Here is a 14719-nt window from a genome sequence, read left to right as displayed (position 1 = left end):
GAAAATGCTAAATGCAGTCAAACATTTTATTCGACTACCCTTACCCTTCAAAACAACATAAATTCATGTACATATACTTGCAGTTTAGGAAGGCTCTCAATTGGTAGATTGCTCCGAACATCTTGAAGAACTAAACTCAGATCTTCTCTGGCTGTAATGCTGGTTTAAATCCTTCCGCATTATAAGTAATTGTGACAGACTTGATAAAGTCACTTTCAGAATCAGAATCAGAATCAGCTTTATTGCCAAGTTCGTGCATACAAACAAGGAATTTGACTCCGGTACACTTTGCTCTTTTGTTCTGTTTTTGCATTACAGAATATACAAATTTACAATTTACAATGTACAATATACAATGTACAATGCAATATTCTGCATTACAGAATATACAAATTTACAATTTACAATGTACAATATACAATGTACAATGCAATATTCTGCATTACAGAATATACAAATTTACAATTTACAATGTATAATATACACATATCTAACAAAAAAGGTGCATTTGCAACATCTGTATGCTGTTGTTTTGTACTCTTTCAGGACTCTTTGTTCGTACGTCTTTCAGGACTCTTTGTTCTGCTTTTCGCTGAATATAGATGTTAATGACATTGACTGTATGTTCATTGTCCCACTACAGAACAAATTAGTGAACAAAACATTCCTAATGATGGGTAGGTATGTGCCTGTATGTCTCTGCACTGAGGATGCAGATAATCTTGACCACTTTAAATTCAGTCCCATTCAGGCCATTTAAATTCAGGCCATTCTTCATATGCTTTGTCCCCAGGTTTCTACGTCTTTGTGCATTGTTGATCATGCTGGATGCAGATCATGCAGAAGTGGTCTTCCATTAAGACCACTTCTGGTTAGACTTTTTTGTAAGTAATTTACCCACCGGGTCCCACTGGTTTCTACTTGCTCTGAGTTAATAGGACAGCTAGATATATTTTGATTTAAAACATAAATAAATCAATAAATAAATCTTCAGCTTTTAAAAATTTGTCTGAGAGACCTTTCTGATGCAGGATGACAAACTTTTTTGTTTTTGCTATGCTCAGTCTCGAGCACAGCAAAAACAGACACATCTTCCACAACCTCAGTGTCTGGCTCCATGTCACCCAGTTTTATACATCCTAAACAGCTTTTATTTCAAATCAGGACCATGTTTTAACCTGTGTGGGAAACTGGTTATCACAAGCACCTGTGTGGTAGAATTAGTTGATCATGCACCTAATTATAATCTAATAAAATCCCCAACGGGTAGTAATGCCAAATGCTGATTAAGTTTTACATCATTGTTTTGTTCACTAAATTTGCATATTGTAAAATAATGAAACTAAACACTTATTCAGATTTTTAAAAAGCTTCCTTACTGTGAAGCATTTTTGCTACACCTGCCTAAACGTTTGCACAGTACTGCGCCTTATCTGTTTATGTTAAGGCCCTTTTGTTTCTTTTACTTTCCATAGTAAGTGGTAGTGCATTTTAAAATAAGGGTAAGATGAATAATAATTAATACATAATTCCCTCAAATGATTGAGTTTACCCAAACTTATCCTAAGGATTCCTGTTAGCCAGTAATACATTTTGAAACTCTTTATATAGTATTGTATAATGCTTTTGCATAACTTGTCACTTTTTTGCATGAACATTTTGTTACATTTACGATTTAAACGATCAACTTAAACCAATTTCAAAATAGTAAAGACTTTACTCTAAGGTTTGCTCACTGTCAACTAATCGATAAAGCACTGTAAAAAAAAAACCTTTTTATGGTTTTAGGGTAATTGTCAAATTCACTTTGAGACTGCTTCTGCAGCAGAATGTAAAACATGTCGAAATAATTGTGCTTAAATGTAAGCTGAACGAAGAAAAGTAAAATCATAAAGGTTAGTTAAAAGGTGTGGAAATATCTCAAACTTATAGGTGTAATGTTAAAACCCAAATACTGAGTGCATTGCTGTTTATTTTAAGTCAACCAATTTCATCTACAGTTAATCATATTTAAGTCACACTATGCACAATCCAACAAAATATCTGCTAAACAAAGTCTGTTTATGAAAGGGATTATGTAATGCTGAGCTATTTAAACATCTCAAAAAAGCAACATCACAATGTTTAAAAAGTTTCTGTTCATCACAGCTTTAGAGATGTTGTTTATGTCTGTTGGTAATGAAAGGCATCTTGCTCATTTCACTTTCAAATGTTGTTTATCCTCGTTTTAATCCACTCAACAAAGAGGAAACATGAATTTACTGTACAAAAATAATCTGATCTGAGATGGAAAGGAATAACAGACAGCACCCTCTGTAATATGACTGACGTTTTCAGATCTGGTGATATATTGTTACTCTGACAGGTAACATCCCCCTCACCCTCATCACCATCACCCTGAGGCATAGTGCAATGAAAGATGGGTGAAACTGACAGTGACAGATGAAATCCAAACTCCTAATTCCATTTAGAGAATAATGTCGATGTTTTGTATGAAAGGAGTGAGTTCTATTTGACATTGATTAGACAACTTGTAGTTGTTGGAAGTAAAGACTATAAAGGAATAATTAATGTCAAGTGAAGCAGGAGGTTCAACCTTGTATGATTTTTTAATTTTAATATAATTGACAAAAAATTGATTTAGAAAAGCCCTACATAAGGCTGTAAAGTTATTTCATTATAATTTTTATCTGATGCTGACATTTATTACTGATTAAAGACTTATTTTGATTATATTTCTTCAATATTTTTAGAAACAGCGACATTTCTATTAAAAAAATGATCGCCAAATAAAAAAGACTCAATTTAGAGACCACCTGAAAATAAAATACCTGTTTTAACTACAATAATGTTTGTTTTTTTTTCATAAAATTTGGCTTGTAAAATCATTACTGCTTTCCCCAATAATGGCAATGTCAACAATAGTCACTAAGATCCTTTTGGAGGAAACTACTATTTTGACAATGATTGCTATTTTTTGTTATTGGTTGCCCCGCGATGGATTGGCGACCTGTCCAGGGTTACCCTGCCCCTCGCCCGTAGACTGCTGGAGATAGGCACCAGCTTCCCCGTGACCCATTATGGAATAAGTGGTATAGAAGATGAATGAATGAAGGTCATTTTTTAACAATTGCTCAGAACCTTTGAATAAACCTTCAAAAAGTCTGAACCATCTCATAGCCAGAACAGTGTTCAGCAGTGACTAAATTCAGTTCAGTGCAAAAACCTTCCATCACCGACACTGTTACCTCATACAGGGTGATGGTTTTGATGATAAGTACAATGATTTTACCACTGATGTTGATCGAGTTCATTGGAAATGCATGTATTAGAAGATAGAAAGTGCTTAAAGAAATAAATGCTACAATAAAAAATCGATTGTTTACTAGTCAGCAGATTTTTGCCCCGGCTGCCTTGAAGTTAATATGCTTCAGCAAAGTCATCAACTGATTTAAGGACAAAGCAGATGTAGCAGTTTCTCATTATGCTCTCGAATGTTAATGTCTCTAGACCCTTGTTGTAATGCAACAAACTCTTCCCCGCACTCAGGAATGTGATGGGCCACATCCTTGCATCCATCACTTTAAGTGGAGGCTGAGTGGACTTAGGAGCAACCATGCTTGAGTTAAGGTCTATCATCCCCTGTGACAGCCATTTACCTCCACACTGGGCCGAGTCCCTCTCTGATCAATGAGCAAGACATTGTTGGATAGCCTTCAGGAGAGAGAGACTGTCAGTGAAGGCTGACACAAATACAGTGAGCAAAGCAGAGATTGAAAGAGAGGCAGACAGAAACAACTGATATGGGTTTCCGTTGAGTATCCAGTTGCTCCAGGATGGTTTTGCTGCTACAGCTAAATTAAAGCACAACTCAGCTCATATTGTAGTGCATGATAGAGCTTTCAGGATTGTGAATATGTTTATTCTTTGCACTAAGGGGAAATGTAATTCTGCTATAGCATATTTGCAAATCCTAGTTTTGAAACTAGATGTAAAGGAGGACCTTTTTCTGAAATAGCACTAAAGAGCAAATATGTCTTACGACATTAAGTGTTATTGCATAGATTTATCCCACAAAGACTGATATATTTCAAGCCTTTCTGTCTGTTAATTTTGGGGATCATGGCTTACAGCCAATACAAACCCAAAATTCAGTTTCTCTGAAAATTATATAGGACCAAAGAAAAACAAATATTTGTTTAGAGACATACATGTTATGTTTCTAATTGCAAATTCTTTAAAACAAGGTTTGTGATTTGTGAAACCTTTGCTCTTTGTGAAAACAGAAGCCATGGAGATTCTTATGTAATCATAATATCATGTATCCTCTGGTGAATTGGATGCATTTATACACTCCTGGCAAGTAGCATTGCACAATAATTGATTACATTGACTGAATTTGAATTTAATGAATGTAAATTCCTCAGTAAAGTGCTAAAACTTTAATAGCCATTGTATTTGTCAGTGTCAAGATTTATGAGCTGAGGTAAGTCACAAAGAACAGGTAAAGATGAAATCAAACATAGAGAATTAGTATTTAAAGGTCTCACACAGGTTGCAAGGACAACCATAGATGACTTGACAAGAGGACAGAGGCAAAACCTTTCAAAAACCACTGTACATGGTGCTGAATTGTAATGTGCTGAGACGACGTGCTTTCACCATGGTAACGATAATAATGGGGATTCAATTAGCATCTTTCTAATGGTTGACACAGATTTCATTACTCAAGTAATGACAAAATAACTTGTTAAAGTCCACTTTAAAAAAAAACAATAATAACCTTTTAGAAACCCTGTGTTGATCGCTGGATTGCAACTAATATTGCACTGGCCTTCATTTGTGTTTTAAAGTGCTCCTTTCATGTATTTGTGCTATACCAGGTTGCTAAATTCACAGGAGATTCAAGGTTGTGAGGACAACTGAAACACATCAGGAAGAAGCAAGTAATAACAAAACACACACACACACAAAAATCTGCCGGCAACATTTATTTTCAAAGTCAATCTACTAAAATAAAAATATTCTGAATGGAGGTGGGCAGATGAGGCCATTTTACACTCAAGTGCCACTTTTTTCAGTAAAGACTGCTAGCACTGGGTTGGATGCCTTCAGAAATGCCTTACAAGTATAGATATTGAGATGTTTGTCCTGAATCACAGCACACATTTGCCAAAGGTTTGTCAGTTTGACGTGAATCTCCCGTTTCACCTCATCCCAAAGATACTCTTTTAATGAAAACTTGTGTCTGTGGAGGCCAATACAGTGAAGTCATTGCTATGTTCAAGAAAGCAGTTTGAGATTATTTAAGCTTTGTGACATGATTCATTTTCTTGCTGGAAAAAGCCATCAGAAGATAAGGTACACTGTGCTTGTAAAGGGATGGACATGGTCAGGAAATTTGCTCAGGAAGGCTGCAGCATTTCAGTTGATACCAAGTGGCCCAAAGTGGGAAAAGAAAATATGCCCCACACACTAGCGGAACAAATCAGAGCCGGGCCGGGGGCAGGGGAAATGACTGGGCCTTTTACTAAAGCTCATCATAACATCATTTTACAACATACACAAACCTGCAACAGCAGGGCTTACAAGCTTCAGCAACACGGGAAAAAACTGTCATTTTGAAGTCCATCAAGGACATGAAATATAACACACCAAGAGAACAACAAAAACATTAGGCTACATGGTAATTAATGATAAAACAACACAAATTCAAAGCAGTTCAGCACCACGGACAGCATCGGATCATTTTGACACCCACTTTATCTATTTCAAATCAGTAGATTTTAGATTTGGTAAAACTGGCACAGCGGCCCATATGTTCACAAACAAAATTTCAATATTAAGTACTTTAGGCCTACTAACCACTATTTAAGGGTATACAACGAGCCTTGAGCTCCGCGAACTCCTCCATGATGCTCTGTATGTCCAGTTTCTTTGCTCTCTCATTCTCTATGGACAGCATGGCAAGTCCACTCAGTCTCTCCTGTCCCACTGTGCTCCTCAAGTGGTTTTTAATTAGTTTTAACTTGGAGAATGAGCGCTCAGAGGTTGCAAACGGTGACGGGAAGAGTCAAAAATAAAGGGAGGGCGGTGCAAACCTCACTGAATGTAGAAGTTACTGCTGGGTGGTTGACAAGGAGCATTTTTGCCAGATCCGCAACAGATTTTTGCTTTGTTATCTGGTCCCGAAGAGAGGTTCTAAAACAAAGCAGCTGGCCAGGAAAGCTGGGGCCGATGTCCCGACTGTAGTGCTCATTAAGCTGCCAGGCAGCTTGGTGTAACTCCTCGTCTCCTCATCTCCAGATTGCAGCAGTGTGTTGGGGTGAATTGCCTCAAACATTTTCACAGTTCTGTTTAAGCTGGTGAATCTTTGGGGCAGTTGCTGGATGATAATATCAAGATAGGCATTAAAAATGTGCACCCGAAAGTTGCTCTCAGCGTCAGTGAGGCGGCTGTCTTCAGAAAGTTCATCAAAGTGACGCTTAACTTTTCTGGCCCTGGTTGCCATCATTTGATACTGTGTCCAAAAAAGTTGTACAGGTTCTCTACAGTGTTATAGAACTGCTTCACTCAAGGGACATTTTTAACAGAGTCGTTGAGAGCAAGGTTGAGGTTATGAGCAGCGCAATGAACATAACTCGCAAGGGGCTCCCTCTCTGTTGTTCTTGCCTGTACGCTTGAATACACACCACTCATATTTGTGGCCCCATCATAGCCCTGTCCGCGGCGTTTAGACAGATCTATTCCATCTTTCTCTTTAGAGCACAGGATCTGGTTTTCAAGCTCAGACGCTGATGAGCCCACAGTCGCTTCAAAACCCAAAAACACTTCATTGATCTGTATATCTGTTGGAATATCCATGTCATTTTTAACAACAGTTACATAACGATACACCTGGCGCCGCTGATCTATCTTTGACACATCTTGCGTTGTGTCCATGATAATGGATTAAAATGGGGCTTGGTTTATTTAATTCATTATGCCATCTTTCACACATTGAGACAGGATGTAAATAATCTCATCTTGAATCTGGTGACTTAGGTATTTCACTGATGCTACGCAAAAAATCATGGCTACGGTGAAATTTAGGCCGATACGCTAATTTCTTTATGAGTGTATCAGCCTTTTGACTTACATCTGGGATCCCTCTGTGTGGTTTTTATATCGGCTATAGCGCATGTGCTGAGTGGGTTCCTGCTTCCTTTCTTTCCATGCGACCGCTAACGGTAAAGCTTTCTAAAATCATGTGAACTTCAAAGGGTGGGTATAAACGGCATCATTATCATGACGGCCCCAACAGCAAAAATCTTCCCCCTGTAAGGCAAAATCTACTCCCCCTGCTGCTAAATCTTTTTGTGAAACAGGTTTTAATGTTCAATAGTCTAATTACACTGCGTGCTTTGAAGGCCCACCAAAGAATAAAAAGGCAACAGAATTCCTGGGAGCCCAGAGTTTGAGAGGGAGATGTTGGAGGAGCTAACGAACGGAGCACCAACACCAGCTGCCTTCTCAGAGGACGAACATTTTCTTCTCTCTCTGCTTCCTCTCTTGCAAAAGGTGCCCCCCAAGTCAAAAGACTTTGTAAAATTTCAAACTCACAAATTACTATATGAAAATAGCACTGTTATGCTTAATTTAGAACCGTTGGAGCCTAGTCAGTAGTTTTTGATTATTTAAAATAGATGGCATCTTTTGCAGGAGAGGAAACAGACTTTGTCATGTGTTCTTCCCTCTTCCACCGCACTTCCTCCAAGCAAGGTCCTATCAATTCCTGTTGTACATATTGTAAATAGTTTTAAAAAATGTTCCTTTGGTTTTTAATAGTTGTTTTGGTTGTATATAAAATATTTTTCATTGAATCTTTTATTTCTAAAGATTTGACCTTCTACTTCAAGCACATCATGCTTATCTTTCACATAATGTCAATTAGTTGAAAAGTTAATTTTAGTGACTGTAAAAATGTACCTTTTATAAAATATTATTTTGTTCATAAAAAACCCCATATACAACAAAAGAAGCATAGACAAGAGTCAAAAAGTTGTTGGCAGTGTGTTTACTTCCTGTTACCCTATTAAAAAGGGAGCCAGAGGTGGGGGGTGCCTTTAATCTTACATGCTTCCCATCCAGGGCACCACAGCAAAGAGGGAAGTTTACTTCCTTTCACCCTATCCTGTAATTAGGGCCAAGCTTGATGGCGCATGTAGTTAACTTGTGATTAACCTGAAGCCAGATACAGTAAGAGTTCAAGCAGCCATTTTCTGCAAACAAAAGGGAGACAGGTGAATGGCACAAAACATGATGTAAAACATGGGTTTGGACTGTTGCAAGGAAAAAATGTCTAGACTGTAATCATTCAGTTGGTTCAATTTTATGTCTGCTAAACAAAATATATAAGTAAATATAGATACTAAGCTCTAGGCTCTTAGTTTAATGGGTGGCTCTTAAAAGGGCCGTTGTGGGTCAGTCCTGTGGAGGACATGACTACTACATGGGCTGCCATGGCAGAACTCCCTCTCCACAGAAGTAGGCTATGAATGCTTCTCTTGCTTCTGTTGCATCTCTGGGCAAATATTTCGCCCCATCTGCCTTACACCCGGAAGTTGTTCTTTGTGTGTTCCAGCTCCCCTAAGTGCACGTACATGCCCCTTTGCAGAAGCCCTCATGAAGTTGTGGAGAACACAAGTGACCTTCACACATTTCTCAACAACTTCTGGGTGGATTTCAAGCTCACAGTGAAACATTCTCCAATGTGCAGACCAAATTCCAAATGCAGCCTCCACCACCTGCCGAGCCCGAAAGAAATGGTAATTGAAGACACGTTGCTGTGGGGTGAGGCTGCCACGTCCAGGGAAGGGCCGCATCAAATTTCTGCACAGTGGGAGCGCCTCATCTGCCACAATGATATGGCGCTGGGTCCTCTGTAGTCAGCTCCAGGTAGGTGTTGGTCAGGAGGCAGATCGAGTTTGGGGTTTGAAAAGGACAATGGCATGGTCTCCCTTGTAGTTTAAAAAACAGAGCTAGAGGTTGGGGGTGCCTTTAATCTGACATGCTTCCAATCCAGGGCACCAGAGCAGAGAGGGATGTTCCACCGCTCTGCAAACTCCTCCGCAATGGATCTCCAGTCTTCTGCTCCTGGCACAGCCATGAACTCTTCCACTAGGCAGTTCCAGATAGCAGTCACCACATCTGGGATGATGGTGGAGACAGTGGAAATACCCACATGGAAGCTGCTTGCAATGGTCCAGTATGAGTCACCGATGGCAAGAAACCAGCTAATGCTAAAGCTTCAGCTTAAGCTCTGCTAATGCTAAGATGGTAGCTGCCATTAGTTCTGCTGTGTTTACTACACAGCTCATTCTTTTCGGGTTGCGATTGGCCATATCATGCGGCCAATGCTCATACATACATTAATATTTGTATTAATAGAGGTTAATGGTACATTAATACATTAAGAGGATTAAGAGGGGTTGTTAAATATTGTTTTACAATTGTTTTTGTTGTTAAGCCTATATCTGTTTTTAAGCCGCCATCTTGGTGGTCCTCTCCATTCAATCAGTAACTGTGATGGCTAGTTAACACAACATTAAGAATCAGTTGACCAAAAGGTTATTGACTTTTATTTGAGCAAATGATTTTTAAAACATTATTTTATTAAAATAATGTTTTATTTCCCCTTCTGCTTTGCATTGTAATCTGGTTGTTTGATATCCTAGCAACTGTGTTCTACCAATCTTGGCTCTTAAACATACATATTCACACTGAACTGTGATATCACTGCATCTTTATATTGGTTATTGACTTTAGTTAATTCTTACTTGTTCCTTTTTACATCTTCCTGTAGTTTATTAGTTTTCCTTATTCTTTAAAATTTTACTTCAGTTTTGTTCAATATTACTTGTCTAGTTAAAGAGTTTATTGACTGAAGAATTTAAAATTAAACTTTTTGAAAATAAGTTTTTTGTGTTTATTCTGTATATGTTTGCAGGGCTTGTTGTTTAGAAACGCCAGTGTGAATTCGCGCCATTCATCTATTCTGTAAAAACACACCTCACCATGCAGGTATTCATAAAACAATAACTAGCTTCATAACTGACAGAGACTATTAAATCTTGATTACCTTTGGACAACCAAACATACTGTTGCACAGAATTAGTACAACAACAACAACAAAAACAACTAACTTGACATTTTAGTATTTTGCAGAGCATCTCTCTCTTTTTAAACCTTAGTGAGTTCTATTAAGGCAGAGAGTAATTATCCAAAGGAACATCTAAGGAATTTCGCAGAGATGGAGACTCATGAAGAAAGAAGACACCATTAAATTTTGTTCTTTAGAATTAACTTTAATAATACATTTTATTTATGTTAAAGCAGCTTTGATTGATGAAGTCTGAATCTCTTTGCATGTGGTTAATGACATTTGTCTCCTTTGAGTAGGCAATCTGACAAGAAGCTTAATTCAATCTCTAAACAGCAGTTCTGATCTTGTTAAATCTCAGTTTTAAAATGGCCATGATGGGAACCTAATCCCCGTGACATTTGACCAAAGAGCTCATTAGACTTCTGGTTTCTGAGCCTTTATGCTGACACAGATGAGAGAATATCTTTGTTTGTTAAGACAGTGATGCATGTTCATGTTTTTTTAGGGACTCTAACTCAGCTGCTGTTGTACTTCAGCATCTCAGAATGATGCACTGATGTTACATCAATAACTGATATTAATGTTTTGGTAACATTAGGCATGGCATTATGACCACCAGCCTAATTGTGTGTTGGTCCCCTTTTTTACGTACCAACACAACCATGACCCACCAAGGCATTCGATCCCTAAGTCTGTTATTTGGTAAAAGACACCAAAAACCTAGATCCCTTAAGTCCTGTGAGTTGTGAGGTGGAGCCTCAAGCTGGTTCTTCAGGCCCTCAAACCATTCATGAACATTTTTTGCTTTATGGAAGGGTTCTTTTGCTGCAAGGAATCTATAGCCATCAGGGAACACAGTTCCCATAAAAACTGTACATGGTATGCAACAATGTGGTACTTGTGAAAGTAACATCCACATTGTAGGATCTGAGTTGTGCCAGCAGAATATTATCCAAAGTATCACACTGTCTCCTCCAGCTTTCCTTCTTCCCACAGAATGTACTGTTCTTCAGCAATCTGAGCTGCTGTCATGATGCGCCTGTGTTAGGTGTTTGAGTTTCCTTCTTGTCTGCTTCTCTGCACCCTTCTGTTCATGTTCTTTAGTTGCTGTTATTTTAGTTCTTTCAATTGTTTACTTATTTCTTGTATCCCTGTATGTTAAGAGTTGTGTGTTAATTAGCCTCCCACCTTTAGTTATTCTGCTCCACATTTCATGTAATTAGCTCTTCTAGTTCTTTGGTCATTTCTACACCCTGCCTCTGCATTGAAATTCTCATTTTCATTGCTCACCACCGGATCCTGCTATTTGCCTGTCCCTTCCTTACCCGTGTCCTGTTTATTTCTTCTTTAGTTATCAGTTTATTTATCATTAAAGACTTCAACTCACCATGGGCTCCCATGCTCTTGTCTGCACATTGGTGCTACAAAACACCACCATACTATGACAGCTACAGTAGTTCTGTATTCTGTAAGGCAACAGTACTACCATCTCCTCCATGCAGCTAAATATTCTTTAGGCTTTGGTAATTAATATATGCACAGCCCTTTATGGATTATTTGAGTATGTTTAGAATAACAAAATCTGACATTAATGTGATTGTTGTTTGCAGCACCAAACATCTTTAGCTTTTTATATAAATTTCTGTTTTACTGCTGTAGGGAATACAGATTAATCTAATAAATTTAATTGTGCACAGTCTGGCACAGTCTTTTTCCTTATTGTTTTCTACACCTTTATTCTTGCAGAGTAAGGGGTACTGGCAGCATTTTAGAATTTTAATCAGTTTATCTATATTTTTGGAACAACACAATTTTATTTCATTTTTTTACTTCATTGCCTCAAGGTATTACAACAAAGGCAGTTCATAGATAACAAAAAGAGAAAAAATCCAAAAAGGTATTGAGATTGGGCTAAAAAAAACACAGTAAGTATACATATGCAGAGTCAGGTTACACATCAAAAACTAGTCAAATAGAAGAGACAATTTTTGTGAAAATGTTTTCATTTTGATTTGTAATTGAGGAATCAGACGCTCCATCAAATAAACATATTCAAATTTTTGCATCCATTGAGCAACAGTTGATGAACAGGGTTTGATCCAGTTTAAGGTAATAATCTTCATTGCAACTAATAATAGAGCATGTGATATGTGACACTGATCTTTTTTTAGTAGATCCTTGGAGTATGTGTCCAGCAGAAATACAAGAGGGTCCATGGGGAGATCTCACCTTAGAATGTCTTCAGTCTTCTGTTTAATATTCTCCCAAATGTCTTAAATTTTGGGCAGTCCCAGAAGATATGTGTGTGATCACCAACCATACCACAATTCCTCCAACATCTATCGGTAGTTGTATTCTTAGCAGTGAACATTTTTAATGGGAGTTCTGAAAAATCTAGTTTTCACTTTTCAGTCAAACTCTTTGCAGATCTGGCTCTCAATCCCTTTATGGGGAATAAAACAAGAATAAAACTGAAACCTATAGCCAATAAAGAAAATGCAGTGATATCACAGTTCAGTGTGAATATGCATGTGTAACCCTCCTTGTTCGTTCTGATCCAGTAGGTTGACTTCACAACAGACACATTCTGGCTCTCTGTATTTATTCTAACAAGAGACAAATAAACAAGTTGGTGGTTAGCAGCTCCAGCAGCTTCTGCCCCACAGTCACAGACAGCAACAGAAAAAGGGGCAGAGCTGACTGTGATCGTATAGTGGTTTTAACACAAATTTACATTAATATTCTACATTATACTTAACACAGTTAGCAATGAATACATATATTGTGGTAAAGGAAAGCGACTACACACAAATATTTAACATTCAAAGACTATCGTACAATTGGCAACTGAATTGTTACTTTGTAACAGGGTTACTTTGTATCAAAAAAGTAAAACATACCTAACAAGAGACAAATAAACGAGTTGGTGGTTAGCAGCTCCTGCATCTTCCGCCCCTATACATTACATAAAATACAATAAATAACTCTAAACAAAGAGTAATCAAATGAACAGTTGATAAAACAGTTAGCAGTTGTTACATAAAACAAAGCTGAAATACACAACATGAATTACAATAACAGTTTAAAACATATACAAGATATGGCAAAATCGAATATGAAACAATGTATATAATTAAATTAATCTAAAATATATGTTAAAAAAATCATATTTGTTAAAAAAACACAGAGCTGATCCTCATACATACCACAGTAACAGACAGCAACAGAAAAAGGGGAAGAGCTGACTGTTACTGGTTGCTATGGTAACCACCAACTGACAAGCGTAACATAAAAAAAACTTATGTAGTAATAAGAGTCAGGAAATAATCACTTGTTGATTAAATAAAATGAATTTGAAGAATAAATAAACAAATTTTGACAAACTTTACATCAATGGTAATGTTAAAATAAAACCCTGTTACACATGTGTAAGAAACAATGTTTATTTTGGGGAAATTTAAATGAGGCCAATTTAGCTCTGAAAGCTAACAAAAAACCAACAGTTGCTAGCTGTTCAAGCAACCAGATCACAATACGGAGCAGAAAGAAAAATAAAACACTATTTTAACAAAACAGTCCTTGAGGGCTGGTGTCCTACAACTTTTAACTGTCTCTCTGCTTTAACACGTTTGAGTCAAACAATTAGGTCCTTAGCAGGACTCTGGAAAACCTGAGTGGATTCTGAGGAGGTAATTCAGGAATTTGATTTAGGTGTGTCGCACCAGCAAAATCCATTAAAGGAATTTGGGGGAGCTTCACAAGGAGTATGGATTAAGGCTGGAGTTAGCGCATCAAGAGGAACTATATAAGAGGCACTATACAAGAGGCCTCCATATTACCTCAGCAGAACTACAGTCTGATCACCTCCATGCCATGCTCCATTAGTTTCAATGCTGCATGCTGAGGTACATTAATCTTTATCAGCACAGACAGAGGCTCTGCATGTCATACCATGAGATTAACAGTTAATATTGAATGACTGATTCAACATTTCAGTCGCAGTTGCATCAATTCTATAGCAACGGCACACATGTGCAGTTTAGATGTCAATTCTCACAGGTGAAAAGTCCATGCTGTAAAATCTTTCCGATGTTCATCCTTTGTAACCTGGCTAATCTGTTGTGTCAATGTTTTTTAAAGTGTTGAATGCAATACTGGGACATTATTTACATAAAACATAATGTCATAACAAAGGGCAGATATGAAATAGTGTGACAGGGTATAACTTTATAGCATTGGATGCTGTCCTATTCTCTTCTGGCCAGGCATACCACTTAATGAGATGGAAGACGGTTGCTCAACTCATTCATGATCAATGGCTTCCAGATATCACATCTTTTCTGTATCTTTAAAAGATCCATTGTTCTATTCAGAATTAGAGTGACATGTTTGACAAGCTTTGAGGTCCTTTCCTAACATATTTCCAAGCCTAAAACCTAATAACGTACCTGCTGTGATCTTTTTATTTCTTTCTGCTTGGTTGCTTTTTGCATTGAGCAAAATGTATTAAAGTGTTAATAGCGTTTTACTGTACGTCATAGTTTCTCACCAGACATTCAGTCAGCTAAAAATAAA

At 37.5% G+C, this 14719-nt stretch overlaps 1 long non-coding RNA gene across 1 annotated transcript; it reads right to left on the bottom strand.

Moving 5' to 3' along the window:
• Nucleotides 1-8049: 8049 nt before the first annotated feature.
• LOC124860797 lies at nt 8050-13406 on the bottom strand. The gene is made up of 3 exons (XR_007036442.1): nt 13351-13406; nt 13045-13099; nt 8050-8261 (listed from the first exon to the last, which is right to left on the bottom strand). It is a non-coding gene; the product is annotated as an uncharacterized LOC124860797 (long non-coding RNA).
• Between the last annotated feature and the right edge of the window lie 1313 nt (nt 13407-14719).

The sequence above is a fragment of the Girardinichthys multiradiatus genome, chromosome 23 (assembly GCF_021462225.1).
Source record: "Girardinichthys multiradiatus isolate DD_20200921_A chromosome 23, DD_fGirMul_XY1, whole genome shotgun sequence".
NCBI classification, from domain to species: domain Eukaryota; kingdom Metazoa; phylum Chordata; class Actinopteri; order Cyprinodontiformes; family Goodeidae; genus Girardinichthys; species Girardinichthys multiradiatus.
Note: the sequence above shows the minus strand (reverse complement) of the source record. Positions and strands in the feature narration are given on the sequence as shown.